The sequence below is a fragment of the Mustela erminea genome, chromosome 16, assembly GCF_009829155.1.
Source record: "Mustela erminea isolate mMusErm1 chromosome 16, mMusErm1.Pri, whole genome shotgun sequence".
Taxonomy (NCBI): Eukaryota; Metazoa; Chordata; class Mammalia; order Carnivora; family Mustelidae; genus Mustela; species Mustela erminea.
In genome coordinates, this window is record NC_045629.1 from 23,443,971 (window position 1) to 23,467,142 (window position 23,172).

General features: G+C 38.2%; 1 pseudogene; it reads right to left on the reverse strand.

Moving 5' to 3' along the window:
- The window catches only part of LOC116575525, a 105,397-nt pseudogene extending 82,519 nt beyond the window's left edge, over positions 1-22,878 (reverse strand).
- Positions 22,879-23,172: the final 294 nt, after the last annotated feature.

The following is a 23,172-nucleotide window of genomic DNA, read 5'->3' on the forward strand; positions in this document are numbered from 1 at the left end:
AGAGAGAGACCACAAGTAGACAGAGAGGCAGGCGGTGGGGGTGGGGAGCAGGCTCCCTGCTGAGCAGAAAACCTGATGTGGCGCTTGATCCCAGGACCCTGAGATCATGACCTGAGCCGAAGGCAGAGGCTTAACCCACTGAGCCACCCAGGCACCCCTGATGTTTTGTAGTCTTAAGTGTACAAATCTTTCACTCCATTAGTTAAGGTTATTCTTAAGTTCTGGGTCTTTTTTTTTTTTTTTTGATGCTATAGTGAATGAGGCTGTTTTCTTAATTTCCTTTTGAATCGATCATTTTTATTTTTATTTTTTTGAATCGATCATTTTTAGTGCATAGAAACACAACTGATTTTTCTGTGTTGATTTTTGTATTCTGAAACTTTGATAAAATCATTTATTATTTCTGACAATTTTTTTGGTAGAGTTTTAAGGGTTTTCCACATACAAAATCATGTCATCTGTGAACAGAGATAATTTTACTTCTTTTCCAATTTGAGTGCCTCTTATTTATTTTTCTTGTCTAATTGTTTTGAATAGAACTTCCAGCACTGTGTTGAATAGTAGTAGCAAGAGTAGGCATCCTTGCCTTATTCTGATCTTAGAAAACATAGCTTTTAATTTTTTACCATTGAGTGTGATGTTAGCTGTGGCTGTTTTATGTTTATTATTTTTAAAAGAGATTTATTTATTTGTTTGAGAGTGTGTGTGTGTGTGTGTGTGTGTGCAGGGGGAGGGGCAGAGGATCTCAAGCAGATTCCCCACTGAGCACCGAGCCTCTGACTTGGGACTTGATCTCAAGACTCTGAGATCATGATCTGAGCTGAAAGCAAGAATCAGACAGTCAACGGATTGAACCACCTTGGCGCCCCAGGTGTGGCCTTTTATCTATGGCCCTTATTGAGATGGGTTCCTTGTATTCTTAGTTTCTTGCCCACTACCTGAATGTGCTTGATCTTGCCTTATGGATTACAGACTGTATTGGGCACTGACTTACTGAATTTCAGGTACAAATCTTGAAAGTGCCTGTCTTGGGCTGGATTCCAACACCTGCTCTAGCCATGACTTACATGTTTTTTCTTTCTTTCTTTTCCTAAATTAAAAATAATTTAATAATTAATTAATTATAAATGATTAATTTATAATTAATAATAATAATTATTAAAAATAATTATTAAAAATAATTTATAATTTATAATAAAATTCCTTATATTGTTCTATTTTAGAGGGAATGATCTCTAAATTTTGACACCTGAACTGAGTTTTAAACTTATCATGTAGCTACTACATCTAAGTTTATGTGACGATTATTCTGTCTTTTGCCAGACTGCCATCTCCATAAAAAAAGGAATAGTTTTACTCACATATTTTTAGTGCTACACATAAAACATGCTCAGTAAACATGTCTTCGCATTTTTTTCTGTCACTAAAACCTTCTGTTTTCACTAGCATCTTTAATAATCAATGCAATAAATATTTATCAAGGAAAGTAATAAATGAATTACATATTCTTTAATAGAAAGGGATAATTAACCATCTATTCTCTGTTTCTCTCTCCTAATGATGCAAACTTGCCCGAGATCTTTATGGGGTTTTGTAGCTGACAGAAATTAGGTAGTATCTATAAAGTGAATTTGTGAATTTATAGATTATTATTGTTGGAACATTTTGTTGCATTCTTGGTGTCTCTCCCCCAGTGAGGATTCTTAAAACCTCAAATCAGTCATGTTGAAAGTGGCAGATGATTGATAGATGTATTTGGACAATAGCCAACAGCCAGAATTCAGACGATTTTATATGGAAACTAGTATTCTGTTGATTGCAGTTATAGAGTCTAAGGCGAAAGCATGGAACTCTCCAAATTATTTAATAAATTATATGATAATTTTATTTATATTAAAGAATCCAACATTAATGTTTACTCTTTTAAGAGCCCAGTTATTAAGACATAATTTATGTTTTTTATTCCCTTTTAAAGATAAATTTACAAATGTATTTAAGTTTATTATGCAAGGAGTATCTTTAATTTTTTAAAGATTTTTTAATACAATAAAATTCTTTATAAATAATTTTCAGCATATTGGGTGCCTGGGTGACTCAGATGGTTAAGCATCTGCCTGATCCCAGGGTTCTGGGATGGAGCCCTGCATAGGGCTCCCTCCTCAGTGGGGAGCCTGCTTCTCCCTCTCCCTCTGCTGCTCCCATGGTTGTGCTCTCTCACTCTGTCAAATAAATAAATAAAATCTTAAAAAAAATTTTCAGCACAGAAATGTCATTTTATGATTCTTTAACATTAAAAGTGCTTTACTCCTTTTTCTAAGTGTCTGCTTAAGACTTCACTTGCTGAGTTGATGATAGTATTTGGCTGTGAATCTGAGCCACAGCAGACCTCCAGGTGGGACAGTGAATGAATAAGAGAAGAACACAGGATCTGGAGTTAGATTAGATGCCCTGGATTTAAGTCATCCTTGTCTCTTATCCCTGTGTGTTCCAGGACAAGCCATGTAATGTCTCTCAGTCTCTGCCTTTCTGTGCAAAACAGAGATGATGATAATAGTACCTGTTTAACTTCATGGGCTATTTGGATAACCAAATGAAACCATATCACTGAATATATTTTATAAGCTGTAAATTGCTATATTAATGCTAGTTACTCTAATTTTAACAACTCTGTGTATTCCTTTTCTTTCTCTCTCTCTCTCTCTCTCTCTCTCCCTTTCTTTCTTTTAAAGATTTTACTTATTTATTTATTTACTTGAGAGAGTGAGGGAGAGAGAGTCAGGGAGGGCAGAGGGAGAGGGGCAGGGAGACTCTGCACCGAGCATGAAGCCTGACAGAGGGCTCCATCTCATGACCCTGAGATCATGACCTGAGCCAAAATCAAGAGTCAGACACTCAACTGATTGAGCCACCCAGGTGCCCCTCTTTTACATATTTCTTATAGCAGAGATCTTGTTCTCGCTGACATAAATTCTCAGATCACACAGTGCTTCTTCTCTGATTTGAAAATAGGGTGATCAGTCTTCCAATGATGTCTGGAGCTTGAGGTGGTATCTGAAATTAAAATATAAAACTGGAATTCATTTATTTTAATACAATCTTACCAAAAAAAAAAGACTTTTAACTTACTGAAATCAAATTTAGCTTGCCTGCATTCCATAAAAGCAGAGTTATATTTGTCATTCTTAGATGATAGGGCTTTCAAAATTTCTGAAATGTTATTCTGCCACTTAATATTTCCTAAAAGTTTGCCACTTAAGTTCAGTTCCATGAAACTACATTCCATTTTAACCCAAATTACAAGTTTGCTTTCCAACCCTTTAACAGAAGGTGATAATAGCCAAGAGCAAGTTTTGTAAGAAAGAGAGAGAGAGAGACAGGAAGAGAAGAAGAGACGGAAGGAGGGAAGCAGAGAGACCGTACATGTGTATTTAATGCATTTACAAAGCACCATCTGGGAACTTTCAGAAACTCGGGATCATTTTATAGTTTGCTTTCAAAATAGGTCTAGGGAGAGCCCTCGCTTTCCTCAAACAATCAGGTGGAGTAAAATGACCTTGGAATATGTTAAAATTGCCTTGTGTGAGAGATGTGCTTATCTAAGTTCAGAATACATCAATAGGTATTTCATCTTCTTAAAGAGGTCCATTTTTGATTTTAGCCAAATTATGTTTAGGTTGGGGGACCAGAAATTCTGATTTAGTAAATCCTTATTTGTCCCTAATTTTTTTTCCCAAATGGTCACCAATTTTGGGAAAGTAAGCTGCCTATAAGCAATTGTATTGTGTCTCCCTAGAGGTAAATATTCTATGTGAGTTGTGTAGGTCCCATCCAGAAATGCTGAGGGCCCAGTAAGTCAGCCTGCTAAGGGGAGTGTTGCTTAACTGGACCATCTCTGGCATCAGAGTCTTGCCTGCAAGTCATAGTTTGAAACCATCATATCTGGACATTTTTAAAAGAAGACATCTAGAGAGGTTTTACATTTTGATTTTATTAAGACAACCAAGGATGAAAAGAAATAAGTTTATTCTATAAGATGGGGAATTATACACTTTTTACAAAGAATATATAGCAATGTGTTGCAAACTGTTTTCTGAAAACAAAACAAAACAAAACAAAACAAAACCAAAAAACATTCAGGGAGAAGCTTATTGAAAGCAGGCTTCTCAGTTGAAATAAATGGAGGATACACTGAGTTGAAGGTAAGCATTTCTCTTTACAGCAAGGCTCTCCTGCCATTTAATGTGCTGATATAATCCTGAAGGGCCCGACAGACCACGGAAGACTTTCCTTTTAGGGAGTACATCTTAGAGCCATAGGCCCCTCTTGAAACCACATTTGTCTAGCACTAGCTTGGGAGCCATGCCATTACACTTAATTTAAACAAATATTAATAGCTGCCAGTCCTATACTATGGGATGGTGACATTAAGTTTATTTTATTTTTTTTAGTTTAATACGTGCACTTAAATTTTTTATTTTATTCTTTTGAGTTTGATGTTAACTTTGGATTCTTCTATGGTGATAGGTAGAATGCTTAGCCTGATGAAGAGGAGCTACTTCTGTCCTTGTTAGATTTGGTTGTCTCTGTGCTTTGTCTTTTCCACGTGTCCCCAGATCGCATGTCCCTGTCTGCCCTGCATTTGCTGTGCCCTTTTTCAGAGCCTTTAACATTAATTGCAGAGGACTCTTGCTATGTCAGTCTGTAATTGATCCAAAGCCAATTTTTTAGTACAGAATTCCAATGACTTTCTTTTTTTTCTTTTTTCCTTTTTTTCTTTTTTAAGACAGAGTGAGTGAGTGAGCATGCAAGGTGAGGCATAGGGAGAGAGAGAGAGAGAATCTTAAGTAGGCTCCATGCCCAATGTGGAGCCTGATGCAGGGCTCGATCTCATGATCCCGACATCATGACCTGAGCCGAAATCAAAAGTTGGACACTTAACAGGCTGAGCCACCCAGGTGTCCCTCCAGTGCCTATTTCTAAGGAGATTTTCCTTTCTTCTCATATGCTCTGCAAAATGCCCATCACCAGTTACTTAGGAATGAACTCTATTAGTATTTAATTCTGCAAATTTATGCTTGCTCATTGACCTCTGTGTTCCATATACTTGGAGCCATACACTGAGTGGGTGAAGTATTGTATCATTTTTAGACTTTCCTCCAAAAACTATTACTGAGCCAACCTCTTAAGTTAAAAAAAAAAGTCAGAATATTTTTGCCACCTTTTTAGAAACTATGAGAAGTAGCTATCTTTTATGAGATCCTTAGGAAGTGGCTATTCCTGGTCTTCTGGAGTTCCCATGTTCCCTTGTTTGGTCACTGGGCAACTAAAACACCTTGCTTTTTTCCAAGCAACCCAATTTCCTCTGGATGATTCCTTCAATCAGTGTGTTGGTCTTGGTGGAATGACGTATCAGTGATTAAGTCTGTCAGCTCTCCTTCATGTTGCTATACCTGGCTTGTGAAATTGGGGCTGGGATTATGCAAATTCCCATGTCTCCCTTGCTAGCTGATTTCCTGTTTATAGAGGGCCTTAGGTGGAGACTAGGAGGCTTACTTGCTCTTCCTGTCCTCAATGCCCCAGGAATGGTGTTTCACCCCTACAACTGCTGGTCATTCTAGTGTGCACCTTCTTGCAGCACTTTGTTACCTGGGTTTAAGCCTATCAGCAAGAACCTGGCAGAACGCTCCTTCTCAGAGGTCTGAGTCTAGATTTACAGCCCTTCTTCATTTTTTTTTTTCAAATTAACATACACTGCATTATTTGTTTCATGGGTACAGCTCTGTGATTCATCAGTCTTACACAATTCACAGGACTCACCATAACACATACCTTCCCCAATGTTCATCACCCAGCTACCCCATCTCTCCTACCCCCCTCCACTCCAGCAACCCTCAGTTTGTTTCCTGAGATTAAGAGTATCTTATGGTTTGTTTCCTTCTCTGATTTCATCTTGTTTTGTTTTTCCCTCCCTTTCCCTATGGTCCTCTGTCTTGTTTATCAAATTTCTCATATCAGTGAGATCATATGATAATTGCCTTTCTCTGATAGATTTATTTCACTTAACATAATACCTGCTAGTTTCATCCATGTCATTGCAAATGGCAAGATTTTGTGTTTTTTGATGGCTGCATAGTATTCCATTGCATATATATATACCACATCTTCTTTATCCATTTTTCTGCTGATGGACATCTAGACTCTTTCCATAGTTTGTGCAAGACCTTCCTTTGAGCTCTGAAGAGAACAGCAGCAGCTGGCCCTTGCTTTCTTTCTTAGAAGTTGGACTTCAGCAGTGCAGTTTCTCTAAGCTTTTGGATTTGCATAACCCAACCTCTTCTCTTTGCTCTGGCAGCTCTGGGAAGGAAAATGTTTCCTTCACTTATTACCTCTGTTTCTCTTCAGCATTTTTGTTTGACTTTTCAGTCCTTCAATATCCTATATGAAAATCTCTCTGTTGAAACAACGTGTGGGGTGCTTGTGTGGCTCAGTCAGTTGAGTGTCTGCCTTCGGCTCAGGTCATGATCCCAGGGTCCTGGGGTTGAGTCCCACATTAAGCTCCTTGCTCTGTGGGGGGCCTGCTTCTCCCTCACCCTGTCAAATATATAAATAAAATCTTGAAAATAACTAGTGTGACTTTTGTTTTCCTGAATGACTCTAAGAGAGAGCTAGTCTTTGCCCTCTAATAAAGGTCAGAAACCCTAGAGTCCAGGCTGTCCTTCTCCACCCCCTCACAGCTAGTGTGTGTCCAGGAACTAAACACAGGCAATCAAACACTTTTTTTTGGAGGTTTTGGATCTTAAGAAGGCTGAAAATAAATAATAGTTGGAGTATGTTCATCACAGCAGGGGAAAATTGACTTTACTCTTTTTGTTCTGAAGCAGTTCCTATTTCCTAGCTCTCTGGAGCTCCCTTGAGGAATCCTGTTGCCAAGGTGGGTTCTCTAGCCTTAATTCAAGCCTACAATTTCTCTGATGTTCTTCCCAAAATGTCCCACATTAGCCGGAGTCATATTTAGATGCCTGCAGCCAAGAAATCCAGACCCTAAGCATGTTAAAATGTACTTAAAATTCAGATGCTTCCCTGCCATCTTTACTGTGATAATGATGAAAAACTCCAAGTTTTTTAAGACTTATCCAGGATGGCTTTTTTTTTTCTCAAAAGGTAGGGTCATAGAATTGTAAAGTTTCAAGTAATTTTCAAGGCCATTTTTCCCCCTATCTCTCTCCCTTTTTTTGTCCAATGAAGGATTCAGTCTACAGTATCATTTCCAGTCATCTTTCAGCCTGTGCTTGAAAAATTCTACTCTTGAAGGGATTACTACCTTCCAAGAAGTGCACCCTTTTTGGACAGCTCTAATGCCCAGGAAGTGTATCTTTTTGTTAACCTGAATTTACTTTTCTGTAGCTCCTAATTATTTGTGATACTACTGTACTCAGGAACAATGAAGAGTATGCCTGATTCTTCTTTTTATTTCTTTTTAAGATTTTTAGTTATTTATCCAAGAGAGAGAAAGTGCATGAGCACAAGCAGGAGGGAAGGATAGAGGGGGAGGGATTCTCAGGCAAACTCTTCACTGAGCGAGGAACGCCATATGGGGCTTAAGCCTGACACGGGACCCTGAGATCATGACCTGAGTTAAAACCAGGAGTCAGATGATTAACTACTGAGCCACCCAGGCACTCCTATTCCTGGTTCTTCTTTGACAAGATATCTTCACATATTTTTCTGTTCTCTACCATGGTACCCTTCCCTGCTCCTCCACCCCTAATCACACACATATGTACACATGAACCTTCTCTTTTCTGGATTATATAGTTCGCTTCTATCTTTCACTTCTTGTATTGAATTATATTTCAGCCACCTTAGGCAAATAATTGTTTCCAATTTTAATTATTATTTTTTAATTGATCTAAGTCCAAGTAACCCTATAATACTTCACATATAGTACCTTATAAAAGAGTAGTCTCAATTTTTCCTTCCCATCTCTCTGACAACGCTGTCATTCATTTGACTTATCCATATGGTATAATCACCCAACACATTGTTGCCATTATTACTTTACACAGTTATATTCTAGAAAAATTAGAAATAAGGTAATTAGATTTTATTTTAACTTCATTTATCTTCCACAGTGCCCTTCCTTTCTTTTCACTGATACAAGTTTCTGACCTTGAGAAATAGATCCCTGTTTTCTTCTCCTTGAAAAATTCTTTTAACATTTCTTATAGGACAGTTCTGCTATTGATGAGGTCCTTTAGGTTTTGCTTATCTGAGAAAATCTATTTCTCCTTCACTATTGGAGGCTACATTTGCTGGGTGTAGAATCCTAGGCTGGTGACTTAAAAAAAAAAAAAAACCCTACTTTAAATATATCATCTTATTCTCTTTTTGCTTGCATGGTTTCTGCTATAATTCTTATCCTTGTTCCTCTAGAAATAAGGTATTTGTTGTTGTTTCCTAAACTCTGTTTTCTGTCAAGATTTTATCTTTGTCTTGATTGTGTTCAGTTGAATGAGATATAGTAAGGGTAGGGTTTTCAACATGTAACTTGTTTGATGTTACATGAGTTTTTTGTATCTGTTGTTTGGTGTCTCATTAATTTTGGAAAATTCTTAGCCATTATTATTTTGAATATTCTGTTATGTTCTCTCTCTTTTCTCCTTCTGGTATTCTATATATATACATATATATTATGTATATATATGTAATATATATATGTAAGCATATATATGCATATATGCATATATATACATATATGCATATGTATATAGTGTGTGTATATATATACACATATACATATGTATATATGTATACTTATGTTTTCCTTTTGAAATTACTGCACAGTTCTTAGATGTTCTGTACTTTTTTTTTTCATTTTGTTTTTCTCTTTGCATTTTAGTTTGGGAATTCTAGTGATATAGCATTTTAAAAAAAATTTAGGTGAAATTCACAAACATAAAATTAACCATTTTAAAGTGCACAATTCAGGGGCATTTAGTACCTTCATGGTATTGTGCAACCACCATCTATAGCTAGTTCCAAAATATTTTTGTCACCTCAAAAGAAAAAACTACTTGTTCAGTAAGCAGTTACTCCATACTTCCCTCTGCTATAAGTTGTTGGTAACTACTAGTTTATATTCTGTCTGTTTGGACTTCTCTACTCTGGGTATTTCACACAAGTAGAATCAAAATATGGGAAATTTTGTGTCTGGCTTCTTTCACTTAACATACTTTTGAGATTCATTTCAGTTATAGCAAGTATCAGTACTCCACTCCTTTTTTGTGGCTGCATAATATTTTATTGTAAGTTTGGACCACATTTTATTTGCCCATGTATCTGCTGATAGACACTGTGGGATCACAGAAGGACTGGGTGTGTCTGAGTGTTGCAGAGCTTGCGGGTATTAGAGCAGGGAAGTCAGCTACAGCGAGAAAGCTGAGGAGTGAGCTCTCAGCTCAGAGTTACCTTGAACCGGGCACAGGCTGAGTGAGCTCGGAGCACAGCCAGAGGCCAGGGAGACAGAGTGACTGAGCACTTTTCTCCAAGCGCACGGCTGGAGGCCAGGGAGATGGAAGCAACCAAACACTTTTCTCCAAGTGTGATCGATTGAGTGCTTTTCTCCAAGCGAGACCAGAGGCCAGGGAGATGGGAGCGGTTGGGTGCTTTTCTCTGAGGGTGCACTGAGTAATGGGACCCCGAGCTCTCAGCTGCTCCGGGCCAGAGATTAGGAGGCCGCCATCTTCACTCCCATCCTCCGGAACTATACAGAAAGTGCTCAGGGAACAAAAGCTCCCAGAAACAAACCCGAGTAGATTACTTAGCCCGGCCCCTGGTAAGGGCGGTGCAATTCCGCCTGGGGCAAAGACACTTGAGAATCACTACAACAGGCCCCTCCCCCAGAAGACTGACAAGAAATCCAGCCAAGACCAACTTCACTCACCAAGGAGAACAGTGGAATTCCAGAGGAGGAGAAAGCAAATATTATCTGGACAAAATGACAAGGCGGGAAAACTCACCACAAAAAAAAGAACAAGAGGCAGTACTGAAGGCTGGGGACATAATCAATACGGACATTGGTAATATGACAGATCTAGAGTTCAGAATGATGATTCGCAAGGTTCTAGCCGGGCTCAAAAAAGATATGGAAGATATTAGAGAAACCCTCTCCAGAGAGATAAAAGCCCTTTCTGGAGAAATAAAAGAACTGAAATCTAACCAAGTTGAAATGAAAAAAGCTATTAATGAGGTGGAAGCTCTTACTGCTAGGATAAATGAGGCAGAAGAAAGAATTAGTGACATAGAAGACCAAATGACAGAGAATAAAGAAGCTGAGCAAAAGAGAGACAAATGAATACTGGACCATGAGGAGAGAATTTGAGAGATAAGTGACACCATAAGGTGACACAACATTAGTATAATTGGGATTCCAGAAGAAGAAGAAAGAGAGAGGGGAGCAGAAGGTATATTGGAGAGAATTATTATAGAGAATTTCCCTAATATGGCAAAGGGCACAAACATCAAAATCCAGGAGATGCAAAGAACACCCCTCAAAATCAGTAAAAATAGGTCCACACCCCATCACCTGATAGTAAAATTTACAAGCCTTAGCGACGAAGAGAAAATCCTGAAAGCAGCCCAGGAAAAGAAGGGCTGTAACAAGGAAGGTCTGTAACATACAAGGGTAAAAACATTAGATTGGCAGCAGACTTATCCACAGAGACCTGGCAGGCCAGAAAGAACTGGCATGATATATTCAGAGTACTAAACAAGAAAAACATGCTGCCAAGAATACTATATCCAGCTAGGCTATCCTTGAAAATAGAAGGAGAGATAAAAAGCTTCCAGGACAAACAAAAACTGAAAGAATTTGCAAACACCAAATCAGCTCTACAGGAAATATTGAAAGGGGTCCTCTAAGCAAAGAGAGACCCTAAAAAGAGTAGATCAGAAAGAAACAGAGACAATATACAGTAATAGTCACCTTACAGGCAATACGATGGCAGTAAATTCATATCTCTCGATAGTTACCCTGAATGTTAATGGGCTAAATGCCCAATCAAAAGACACAGGGTATCAGAATGGATAAAAAAACAAAACCCACCAATATGCTGCCTACAAGAAACTCATTTTAGACCCGAAGACACCTCCAGATTTAAAGTGAGGGGGTGGAAAACAATTTATCATGCTAATGAACATCAGAAGAAAGCTGAGGTGGCAATCCTTATATCAGATCAATTAGATTTTAAGCCAAAGACTATAATAAGAGATGAGGAAGGACACTATATCATCATCAAAGGATCTGTCCAACAAGAAGATCTAACAATTTAAAATATCTAGGCCCCTAACATGGGAGCAACCAACTATATAAGCCAATGAATAACAAAATCAAAGAAACACATCGACAATAATACAATTATAGTAGGGGACTTTAATACTCCCCTCACTGAAATGGACAGATCATCCAAGCAAAAGGTCAACAAGGAAATAAAGTCCTTAAATGACACACTGGACCAGATGGACATCACAGATATATTCAGAACATTCCATCCAAAAATAACAGAATACACATTCTTCTCTAGTGCATATGGAACATTCTCCAGAATAGACCACATCCTCGGTCATAAATCAGGTCTCAACTGGTATCAAAAGATTGGGATCATTCCCTGCATATTGTCAGACCACAATGTGCTGAAGCTAGAACTCAATCACAAGAGGAAATTTGGAAAGAACCCAAATACATGGAGACTAAACAGCATCCTTCTAAAAAATGAATTGGTCAACCAGGAAATTAAAGAAGAATTGAAAAAATTCATGGAAACAAATGATAATGAAAACACAATGGTTCAAAATCTGTGGGACACAACAAAGGCAGTCCTGAGAGGAAAATATATAGTGGTACAAGCCTTTCTCAAGAAACAAGAAAGGTCTCAGGTACACAACCTAACCCTACACCTAAAGGAGCTGGAGAAAGAACAAGAAAGAAAGCCTAAGCCCAGCAGGAGAAGAGAAATTGTAAAGATCAGAGCAGAAATCAATGAAATAAAAACCAAAAAAAACAATAGAACAAATCAACAAAACTAGGAGCTGGTTCTTTGAAAGAATTAATAAGATTGATAAACCCCTGGCTAGACTTATCAAAAAGAAAAGAGAAAGGACCCAAATAAATAAAATCATGAATGAAAGAGGAGATATCACAACCAACACCTAAGAAATACAAACAATTATAAGAACATAATATGAGCAACTCTACGCCAACAAATTCGACAATCTGGAAGAAATGGATACATTTCTAGAGACATATAAACTACCACAATGGAACCAGGAAGAAATAGAAAACCTGAACAGACCCATAACCAGTAAGGAGATTGAAACAGTCATCAAAAATCTCTGAACAAACAAAAGTCCAGGGCCAGACGGCTTCCCAGGGGAATTCTACCAAACATTTAAAGAAGAATTAATTCCTATTCTTCTAAAACTGTTCCAAAAAATGGAAATGGAAGGAAAACTTCCAAACTCATTTTATAATAACCAGACAAGGATACCATCAAAAAAGAGAATTACAGACCAATATCCTTGATGAATACAGATGTGAAAATTCTCACTAAAATACTGGCCAATAGGATCCAACAGTACATTAAAAGGATTATTCACCACAACCAAGTGGGATTTATTCCAGATTTGCAAGGTTGTTTCAACATCTGCAAATCAATCAACGTGATACAATACACTAATAAAAGAAAGAACAAGAACCATATGATACTCTCAATAGATGCTGAAAAAGCATTTGACAAAGTACAGCATCCCTTCCTGATCAAAACTCTTCAAAGTGTACGGATAGAGGGCACATACCTCAATATTATCAAAGCCATCTATGAAAAACCCACCACAAATATCATTCTCCATGGAGTAAAACTGAAATCTTTTCCCCTAAGGTCAGGAACATGGCAGGGATGTCCGTTATCACCACTGCTATTCAACATAGTACTAGAAGTCCTAGCCTCATCAATCAGACAACGAAAAGAAATTAAAGGCATCCAAATCAGCAAAAAAGAAGTCAAACTATCACTCTTTGAAGTTGATATGATACTATATGTGGAAAACCCAAAAGACTCCACTCCAAAACTGCTAGAACTTGTACAGGAATTCAGTAAAGTGTCAGGATATAAAGTCAATGCACAGAAATCAGTTGCATTTCTTTATACCAACAAGACAGAAGAAAGAGAAATTAAGGAGACAATCCCATTTACAATTGCACCCAAAAGCATAAGATACCTAGGAATAAACCTAACCAAAGAGGCACAGAATCTATACTCAGAAACTATAAAGTACTCATGAAAGAAATTGAGGAAGACACAAAGAAATGGAAAAATGTTCCATGCTCCTGGATTGGAAGAACAAATACTGTGAAAATGTCTATGCTACCTAAAGCAATCTACACATTTAATGCAATCCCTATCAAAATACCATCCTTTTTTCCCAAAGAAATAGAACAAATAATCCTAAAATTTATATGGAACCAGAAAAGACCTCGAATAGCCAAAGGAATATTGAAAAAGAAAGCCAAAGTTGGTGGCATCACAATTCTGGACTTCAAGCTTTATTACAAAGCTGTCATCATCAAGACAGTATGGTACTGGCACAAAAACAGACACATAGATCAATGGAACAGAGAAGAGAGAATAGAGAATGGAGAGCCCAGAAATAGACCCTCAACTCTATGGTCAACTAATCTTCGACAAAGCAGGAAGGAATGTCCAATGGAAAAACGACAGCCTCTTCAGTAAATGGTGCTGGGAAAATTGGACAGCCACATGCAAAAAAATGAAATTGGACCATTTCCTTACACCCCACATGAAAATAGACTCAAAATGGATGAAGGACCTCAATGTGCGAAAGGAATCCATCAAAATCCTTGAGGAGAACACAGGCAGCAACCTCTTCAACCTCAGCCACAGCAACTTCTTCCTAGGAACATCGCCAAAGGCAAGGGAAGCAAGGGCAAGAATGAACTATTGGGATTTCATCAAGATCAAAAGCTTTTGCACAGCAAAGGAAACAGTCAACAAAACCAAAAGACAACTGACAGAATGGGAGACGATATTTGCAAACAACATATCAGATAAAGGACTGGTATCCAAAATCTATAAAGAGCTTAGCAAACTCAACACCCAAAGAACAAATAATCCAATCAAGAAATGGGCAGAGGACATGAACAGACATTTCTGCAAAGAAGACCTCCAGATGGCCAAAATACACATGAAAAAATGTTCCACATCACTCGGATTCAGGGAAATACAAATCAAAACCACAATGAGATACCACCTCACACCAGTCAGAATGGCTAAAATAAAAAAGTCAAGAAATGACAGATGCTGGTGAGGATGCAGAGAGAGGGGAGCCCTCTTACACTGTTGGTGGGAATGCAAGCTGGTGCAACCACTCTGGAAAACAGTGTGGAGGTTCCTCAAAAAACTGAAAGTAGAGCTACCCTATTACCTAGTGATTGCACTACTGGATATATATCCTAAAGATACAAACATGGTGCTCCGAAGGGGCACGTGCACCCAAATATTTATAGCAGCAATGTCCACAATAGCCAAACTATGGAAAGAACCTAGATTTCATCAACAGATGAATGGATCAAGAAGATGTGGTATATATATACAATGGAATACTATGTAGCCATCAAAAGAAATGAAATCTTGCCATTTGCAATGACGTGGATGGAACTAGAGGGTATCATGCTTAGCAAAATAAGTCAAGAAAGACAAATATCATATGATCTCCCTGATATGAGGAAGTGGAGATGCAACATGAGGGGGTGAAGGGGGTAGGAGAAGAATAAATGAAACAAGATGGGATTGGGAGGGAGACAAATCATAAGTGACTCTTAATCTCACAAAACAAACTAAGGGTTGCTGGGGGGAGGGGGGTTGGGAGGAGAGGGGTGGGGTTATGGATACTGGGGAGGGTATGTGCTATGGTGAGTGCTGTGAAGTGTGTAAACCTGGCGATTCACAGACCTGTAACCCTGGGGATAAAAATATATTATATGTTTATAAAAAATAAAAAATTAAAAAAAAAAGAAAGAAAGAAAAGAAAACATGTTTTCAAAGAAGCCAGTCACAAGAGACCATATATTGTATGACTGCTTTTTTGAAATGTCCAGAAGAGGCAAATCTATAGAGATAAAAGACGATTAGTAGTTGCTTAGGGTTAGAGTATGTGGGAAATATGGGGGCAATAATTAATGGATACAGGGTTTATTTTTGAGGTGATGAAAATGTTTTAAATTGATTATGGTAGTGGTTGACTACTCTATGAATATACTAAAAAATCATTGAGTTATACACTTTAAATAGGTGAATTATATGGTATATGAATTATATCTTAATAAAGATGTATCAGTGACAAAAAAAAGATGTAGTATATATATACAGTGGAATACTATGTAGCCATCAAAAGAAATGAAATCTTGCCATTTGCAACGACATGGATGGAACTAGTGGGTATTATGCTGAGTGAAATAAGTGAATCAGAGAAAGACATCTATCATATGATCTCCCTGATATGAGGAAGTGGAGATGCAATATGGGGATTTGGGGGGTAGGAAAAGAAAAAATGAAAGAAGATGGGATCGGGAGGGAGACAAACCACAAAAGACTCAATCTCAAAAAACAGATGAGGATTGCTGGGGGGAGGGGGTACGGGAGAGGGTGGTGGGGATATGGACATTGGGGAGGGTGTGTGCTATGATGAGGGCTGTGAAATGTATAAACCTGGTGATTCACAGACCTGTACCCCTGGGGATAAAAATACATTATATGTTTATTAAAAAAATAAAAATAAAAATAAAGATGAAAGAATGACTTTCAAAAAAAAAAAACCCAAAACAAAAAAAAGTAAAAAAAAAAAAATAAACATAGGGGAAATCCACTGTTAAGTACAGTGGAGGTTGTAGTAAGAGTGATCAAGGAGTTTTGCATTAATATTTATTTCTTAATATCCAAGAGTGGACTGGGCAGGGGTACAATAGTGTGGGGAAGGCTAGCATGAAAATGAGAACACTCTCCCTTCATAGATTCTTACGCCTGAACTGTGTCTTCTCTTGGTTATTTATGATTTCTCCATCTACTTCACCCCCCCCTTCCATCTACTTTTGATCTTTATATTGTGGAAGAGATTTCTCTTATTATGTCACCTGGCTGTAATTTTTACAAGAAGAAAGGACAGAAAAAACTTTTTTGCTATTATCTTGAAAAACACAATCTCTAAAATAGGCAGTTTAAATATTACCTCGGTAAATATTTACAAGCACCCTCTGAAGCGAGGATTAACCGTTTCTGTAGATGAGAAAATTGGACACGAATTAGGCAGCTGGTAAGCATTAGAGCAAAAATACAAACTCAACTCTATTTGACTCTTAAAGCTCATGTCCCTAAAGTCTAGGCTCATGTCCCTAAAGTCTATGTGTGTAGTTCTATCATTTCTGTTCAAACATCTTCAGTGACAGGGCGCCTAGGTGGCTTAGTCAGTTGAGTGACTGACTCTTGATTTCAGCTCAGGTCATGATCTCAGGGTTGTGAGATTAAACCTTGTTTGAAGTTCCCTGCTGACTGGGGTGTCTTCTTGGGATTCTCTCTCTCCCTCTGCTCTGCCCCTGCTCATTCACGCGCGTGCGCGTGCGCGTGCGTGCGTGCGTGTGTGTGAGCAGACACATGTGTGTTCTCCCTCTCTGTCTCAAAAACAAAAACAAAAACAAAACCTCCTCAGTGGCTTCCCATCTTTCTCATAGGATAAACCAAGTCTTTGAAATGGACTGCAAGGATCTACATGGTCTGGCATTCCCTCCCTGTGACTCTTCTAATATCCTTCCATTCCTCCTTAGCTCCTGCCACTTCTGCATTGACCTCTCTGTGTTCCTTGTACCAATTAGACTTTCTTGCTGTGTGAAGCATTCTTTTCCATAAATGTCTGTTTTTTTAAGGACCTCACCTCCTTCAAGTCTGTGCTCAAACTTTTACCTTCTTATTTGGGACTATCCTGAAAATCCTATTTACACTGTGACCTGTCTCCCCACCCTCTCACTCCCAAACCCTATTGCTCTGCTCTATTTTTTTCCACAGCACTAATCACAGTCTTATATATTGCATAATTCACTTTTTAAATTATTTTTATTCTTTTTTTTGAGTAGCATGGAGGCACAATTTTTGACTCTTTTTTGCTGTTCACTGAAGTATGTCAAGTATGTAGAAAACGCCATCTAGAAACATAGTAGTCATTTTTAAAAAATCACTGAATGTATTATTTTTCTTGCTTTTGTATATTCTATAGCTCATCCTAAAACTACTGGGAGTGTTATAAAAATCACGTTATAGTTAAAACATGTCTTTATGTATTCTCCTGGGAAGACATTAAAGAATATTCGTATAAGTTGTAGCAATAGGCTGGATTCCTTCCTTTCAGATGTGAAATTAAGATATGAGGTATATGGTCTATCTGTTACTCAGGTATTCTTTATTGCAAGTTCAAGAAAAAATTATTAGGTCCTGAAAGTTTGATAGCTGTTTTTTGATCATCTGAGCAAATTTTAATTGCCTGAGAGTTTTTATCTCTCAATATTGTGCACTGATTCTATATCCAATGATTTAAGTGAGAAAACAAAATAGCGTTGTCTCCCCCATTAGAAACAAACACAATATAATGTCACAGCTTTCCAGAACTGGTACCTTTGAATGTGTGCATTGCAGGATGGGGGGTTGGTTGGGGTTATTGCTCAAAATGGCATTTCTGAAATATATCTTTATTCATTTGGTAAGCAGTAATCCCATTTCTTCCACCACCATTAAATCCATGTTAAGAGCCTATGTTATTTGTAACTAAGTTATTTTTATTTAAAAAAAAAAGTTAGATTAAACAATAGTCACCAAATCCAAGATGCTACTTCCGTTAAAGTAGCATTAAAGATGCACTTTAGGGGCGCCTGGGTGTCTCGGTGGGTTAAGCCTCTGCCTTTGGCTCCTCAGGTCATGATCTCAGGGTCCTGGGATCGAGCCCCGCATCAGGCTTTCTGCTCTGCAGGGAGCCTGCTTCCCACTCTCTCTCTGCCTGCCTCTTTGCCTACTTGTGATCTTTCTCTGTCAAATAAATAAATAAAATCTTAAGAAAAAAAAAAGATGCACTCTAGACTTCAGACTTCAAAAGAGTTCTTTTTTTCATACTTAGCAATAACAAATGTTTCTGTACACAGCCTTTTAGCACTCTGTATATTTCTTAGTACCTCATAGATCTCCAAATTTAATTGAACATGCACTCTCTAATTATCCATTTCTACATGAAGCATGCCTCTACTGAGGGGCTCCTACAGACCTGCGGGCATTTCTCTGTGCTCTTTGCACGGAGAGGTGCTTCCCCTCCAAGTGATTACCTCCGAGTGGTTAGCAGTCTTGACTTTAACCATCTCGAGGAGCACAGGGACTCTGCTTTTAAGTCCTCCAATGGTCCTGATGGTTTGTCACCCTGCCCCCACCTTATCATGCTTTCTATCTGAAATGGAAAATGAATACTTCCTATCAAGCTTAAGATGTACATCAACATTTAGTTCCTGGTCGGAGTCAGAAGCAAGCATCTTGTTCTCCTTTATGGACTAGAGATAGTATGAAAAACTTTGGGTTCATTTTGAGTCCACTTGCCCTCAGATTTTCCTGTGAAAGTTGTATGAAGAGTGTGTTAAAGTGTAGATTTCTGGACTCCCATCTACAGAGATTGTGATTCCCTCAGGGTGGAGAGGAATTTGTGTGTTTAACAAGCGCCTGAGGGATTCACATGCAGGTGTGTTTTGAGCAATGGGACAGCTTTCTTGTGGGACAAGCATCAAATTGCGTGGTATTTGAAAAGGTCGAGGACCACTCCCGTGTGTAATACCATGGGTGTAGCTGTTGGTGCATCTTTCCCCCCATTTGCTCTCTTTTTCTGTATTGGGACTGCCTGATGGTTAGTACGCACACATGACAATGACTAATATTGTTACAACAATATCACTGTGATAAAACAGATTACATTCAATAGTGTCAGAGTGAGAAACTTATTTTTTTTTCTAAATTTTAAGGATTTCCTCCAAAGACCACTTTTTCTTTTATTTCTTTATTCAAAGATACCACAGCCTCGTTGTTTGCAACTTGCTATAGCTCATACAGAAATGAGCCTGCTCCTAGTCCTTTTCTTGTTTCTGCAATGCCATGAGATCTGTATGTCACTCTTAATTTAAAATTTTTATTATGACCAAAGTCACTGAGTTCTTCTAGCCTACTGCTGGCATTTTAGACAGGAGGTTAAAAATAGTAATATAATCATGAGCCTAGAAAGAAGTAAAATACCAGTATTCCACCAAGTAGATTAGTAATTATACTAGCAGAAATAAAGGACAGACATGGCTTCAGGGAGTCCTTTTGATCTGTTTTTCATGGTGGAAAACAACTTAATGTGTTCATACATGATTCTCAGTGACTTCTAGAAAATGCCTTTGTCACTGAAAGACAGAACAACCACAAAGTAACAGGAATCAGACAATTTTGTTCTTGTAGTAGCTGTTTCATGTCATTTACAAATTCGGTCCATTGAAACTGTCAAAGTAATTTAGTGACAAAGTGGTCAGTTTCAAACTCCAGTGCTCCTTCTTTTTCAGGAAGTAACATTCTAACCCCCCACAGAACACCTTTTTAAAAATAACCATTGCATTCATTTCCTATTATATATTTTACAAAATATACATGTCACTGCAGTAGCTTATATTGGTAGCTGCTAAGAAGCATTTCAGTTTCCCTCGAACATGGCATCTTTTCTCCAATTAAAAATAATCATCTATTAAACCAATTGCTCTCTCTTTTTTCACTAACTTCCTTCCAAGAAAAAAAGGTGATGTTAACTTTATTTTTAGTGCTCCTGAATTTGGTGCACAGTTTATTAACCTCAGAAGTTGTGGGGAAATTTCAGGCTATTTCACATTAAATTAGAAATTCTCTACAGACAGTTGTTAATTGACTCTAGATAGGGAAAATGGAAGTGCCTTAATTCACTATAAGAAAGTTATAGAGATAACATCATTATCGTTATTAAATGAAATAAACCCAGCTGTCTCATTCTGTTGAGGAAAAAAAAAAGGGCAGTTTTTAATCTAACTGATCTGGGTAGGGACAAGTCTAAGGTGATTTTTTTTTTTAAAGGCATATGGTAAATGGGCACATTGCCTCTGAACAAGATAAGAGTTCTGTTAGTGAGGGTTAGATGAAGTGGTCTGTGTTACAAGGACACAGGTCTGACTAAAAGTCAGAAAATAATTTTTTTTAATTGAGGTTTAATTGACATATGACATTACATTAGTTTCAGGCATACCAAATAATGATTTGGCATTTGTAAATATGATAAAATGATCATAACAAAAATCTAAGTAACATCTGATCAGAAATTAAATAGCTTTTAGGTTATTTAAATTTAAGCTGGAAAGGATAGAGTCTAAATTTAAAAAACTGGATTAAATAAAGTTCACCCTCCTGTTTATTTTTCCCCCCTTTGTATAGGCTCAGAAATCAAAAGTAGGTGTTTTAGTCATGATTAAAACGTAAGTTGGAATCAGAATCAGTATTGTACTTTGTGTCCCTATGCAAAGTCCCCTCCTTAGTTTCTTGTTGGACTGACAGAACTCTCTGCCTCCTTTGTGTCCCATTTTTGTGTTTGTCAAGATTGGGTTTATCATATGGTCAGCGGTGCACAGATCTGAGCCTGTCACAGGAAGATGAGCCCTTGGAAGCGAGAGGCAGTACCTTAAATGCAGAAACGAGAAGGCTGCCTCTTGGAGGCCCGGCAAGAGGAATGAGACTGGTAGTGACTGGGACCCTACTGAGTTTCACTTTTCACATTAACAAAATGGGAAAGCTATTCACCCCATACAGTTTTCACTTGGATCCAGTGACACCGTTAAAAAAAAAAAAAAAAACCTAACAGTGTGTAGATTAACAATTACTGAAAAAATATGCTTGACGACGTAGTGTTGTCAAGGGCAAAGGAAATGGGACCAAAAGGCCTGGTCCCAATACCAGCTCGACCACTATTTTACTTCTGTGTACGTATCATTTAATTCCTCTCATCTCTAGAATAAGGATATTTATAGCTGGTATGCCTACTTGAATGAAATTACTCATATAAAAATAGTTAGTGTTTAACTGCCCCAGGCAGGAGGGATAAAGCCCTGAATAAGACAACTGGGTCCTGCTTTGCTGGAACTTACAGCCTCGTGGAAGATAGGATGTATGTAAAACTACTTTATGAATTGTAAAGTGGCAAGCAAATGTGTGGTGTTATGGTTATTGTTCATGTTACAAGAGAAGAAGGGCATTCTAGATAAACTCAAAGTAATAACCACATATGTTGTTCTGTGGTTCCCAATGTTCCAAATAGAAGCGAACTCTGAGCAGTTTTTGAACTGGTGTTCAGAGCTACCTGAGATCAGTTTTTAAAAAGCTGGGTTAGTTTGGGTTTCCATGTTCAACTGTTAAAGGTAAAAATATGTAGCAGAACACTTCAAATGCTTAAGGAAACATGGATATGACGACACCAGATCAGATACTTTAATTCAATACTGGATATCATGAGGTCCTAAGAATTCTGCTACTTTTTTTTTTTTAATTTCAGCTCTATGGGCTACCACATAAGGAATTCCCTATCTTTTTAGTAAATTTGGTCCTGATAGGCTCTCTCTCAGTGCTTATACTGCCACGTTCATGCCAGGGAGGTTGTGGCTGACCATTGTTTACAGGTCATGAGGAACAGGTTGATTGGTCTTGGTGAGAGTTTGTTTGAAATGATTTTAATTTAATTCAATGTCTAGGGTAAGGGATAACATTCTGGTAAGTTTTTGGCTTTTTAAAACTTCTTTCTTTCTTTCTTTTTTTTTTTTTGGTTAAGGATTTTATATATTTATTTGGCAGAGAGAGACACACAGAGACACACACACTGGGAACACAAGAGAGGGAACACAAGCAGGGGGAGTGGGAGAGAGAGAAGCACACCTCCCCCCGAACAGGGAGCTTGATCCCAGCACCCTGGGATCATGAGTTGAGTTGAAGGTAGACACTTAACGACTGAGCCACCCAGGCGCCCCATATTTTGGCTTTTTAAAAAATAGTTCACATTGTATTTATTTATTTTTGTTTTCAGTATGTTCCATCCCTGTACTGAAAGTGTACAAAATTAGTTCTCTGATTCTGTTTGTTGTGTCTTTTGAGTGAATGTAGGTGAAAAGAACTAAAATAAAAGACAAAGCATTTTCACTGAATAGGCAATATAGTTTTACATAGTTTCCCTTTTTATTCTTTTTTCTTGATGACTGTAACTGCAGTAAAACAAAACAAAACAAAACAAAACAAAACAAAACAACGTACTCGCCTTTACATGAGCAGCTGGATGGAGTGTCATCGCCCTGGAAAGCACAGGTAAGTGAGAAGGCTGAAGCTCACGCTTTGAGGGATAAATGTGGACAACGAGCAGCTTCACGTCCCGAGCACCTAGGCCAGGAGACACGCAGGCACAGAAGCAGGAACTAGAGGAGAGCAGTCTGATTGGACTGCCACATGGCTCAGATGCTTTTTCCCATGGAAACATCTTTGCATTTGGTCCAGTGAAGCTCCTGCCTGGGTGGCAGGAGATGAATTCCTCATTTAGGACTGTGTTAGGCTGTCCAAAGTGGAGGGTCGTGTGGGGTGAGGGTTTTCCTTTGGCACCAGTTCTGTCGGCTGTGAGGGGACGGTGTTTGGCATCCATGGGCTGTGCTCTGCCGTGTACTTCAAACCTCTTCAGCCATTTCCAAGCTAGGGAGCACATCACACTCAAGTCCTGTCCAGTGCTTTGCAAAGCATTGCTGTGTTTTGCATGTGACTTCTTTCACACAAGGCTGATTTTCAGGTCATCAAGGGAATCAAGGCTCAGAAACTCCATACAATGCTGGGCGCTTGCATCCTGGCTTCAGAAGTCAATTGGCCTGATCCTCTCCTGCACAGCATAAAGGTCTCGCAGCAGGAGGCTTCAAAGTCAAAGTCTCCCAAAGAAAATAGTAGGAAAAAAAAATCTCATGAAATAGTGAACAGTTCTTCAACAGTTCGTCTTTTAACTGTAAAT